This window comes from Pristiophorus japonicus, chromosome 23, assembly GCF_044704955.1.
Source record: "Pristiophorus japonicus isolate sPriJap1 chromosome 23, sPriJap1.hap1, whole genome shotgun sequence".
NCBI classification, from domain to species: domain Eukaryota; kingdom Metazoa; phylum Chordata; class Chondrichthyes; family Pristiophoridae; genus Pristiophorus; species Pristiophorus japonicus.
Genome location: NC_091999.1, coordinates 51280876 through 51282444, shown reverse-complemented (window position 1 = coordinate 51282444; position 1569 = coordinate 51280876). Strand labels below are relative to the sequence as shown.

General features: G+C 43.9%; 1 non-coding gene across 1 annotated transcript; it reads left to right on the top strand.

The window, feature by feature from the left end:
• The first annotated feature begins 346 nt into the window (after positions 1–346).
• Positions 347–429, top strand: trnal-uaa (transfer RNA leucine (anticodon UAA)). The gene has a single exon. It is a non-coding gene; the product is annotated as a tRNA-Leu (tRNA).
• Positions 430–1569: the final 1140 nt, after the last annotated feature.

Sequence of the window (1569 nt, the reverse complement as noted above, 5' to 3'; positions counted from 1 at the left end):
AGTGGCAGCATTCTTGACTGAATCACGAGTTTGTGTGTTCAAGTCGCACTCCTGAGACTTGAGCATATAATCTTGGCTAACACTCAACTGCAGCATTTGGGGAATTTTGCATTGTTGAAACTGTTGACTTTCGGATGAAATGTTAAATTGAAGCTCCGTCTGCGCACTCGGGTGTTTGTGAGAGGTTCCAGAGCATTACTCGAAAAAGAATAGGAGAGTTGCCCCCGTGTCAATATTCCGAAAAATGTTCGAAAATGCTCCCTGAAACCCGATGTGTCTGTGTGTGTCTGTGGAGGTGGAGTTGAAGCCCAGATTCTCACATAGACAGAATCCAATCGCTGACAGCACCAGGATGGCCGAGTGGTTAAGGCGTTGCGCTTAAGATCCAATGGGTTTATACCTGCTTGGGTTCGAACCCCACTCCTGGTAATTACTTAATTAAACAGTGATTTCTTCCATTCTCCTCAGTGATAACTGATTTTCATCTGTTGCATTTGCATTTTTCTGTAGCTCGGTGACAATCTGAGCAGATAATGAAATGAAATTGTGAAATGTATTTGTATCGCTCAGTCTCTGCCTCTCGCTCTGTCTTTAGAGAGCTGTATATGTCTTTGTGTGTTTGAGTCTTTGTCTCTCTCAGTCTGCCTCTCTCTGATTCACTCTGTCTGTCCCTGTTTCTCTGTTTCTCTCTGTCTCTCAATCTGTCTCCTTCACACGGTATCCAGTTCTGTTCCAATGGGTTTCTGTCATACACTCTGTCTGACTGTCTCGTTCTTTCCCATCATCTCTGTCTTTGCCTGTCTCTGCTCGTCCCTGTCTCTAACCTGATGACTATTTCCATCATTTTTTTTTTGTCTCGATGTCTCTCTCTCTCTATTTATCTTTCTCTCTATCTGTCTCCCTCTTTGTCTCTCTCCTTGTCCCTGTCTTTCTCTCACTCTTTCCCTCCCTCTCTTTATAAATCACACAAACACATCTCTGTATATGTATGTGTTTGAGTCTTTGCCTCACTCAGTCTGACCCTAACTCTCAGTCTCAAACTTTCTGTCTCTCTCTGTCTCTACCTCGCTGCCTGTTTCTCCCTGTTTTGCTTTTTTTCTCTGTGTCTCAATGTGCCTGTCTCTTTCTCACGGTGTCCAGTTGTGTTCCAATGGAATTCTCTCAGTCTCTCTGTCTGACTGTCTCACTCTTTCCCATCATCTCTGTCTATCTATGTCTCTGCCTGCCTGTCTCTCTTTGCCTGTCGCTGGTAGTTCCTGTCTCTAACCTGCTGAGAATTTCCAACATTTTCTTTTAATTTCTTTGTCTCTTTGTCTATCTGTCGCTCTCTCTCCATCTGTCTCTCTCCTTGTCACATTCTTTATGATTGTCTTTCTCTCACTCTTTCCCTCTTTCTCTTTATAGATCACACACACAGATATCTTTAGATGTATGTGTTTGAGAGTCTTTTTCTCACTCGGTCTGCCTCTCGTTTTCAGTCTCACACTTGCTGTCTCTCGTTGTCGGATCTCGCTGTCTGTTTCTCCCTGTTTGTCGGTTTGTCTCCGTCTCGCAATGTGTCTGTCGACT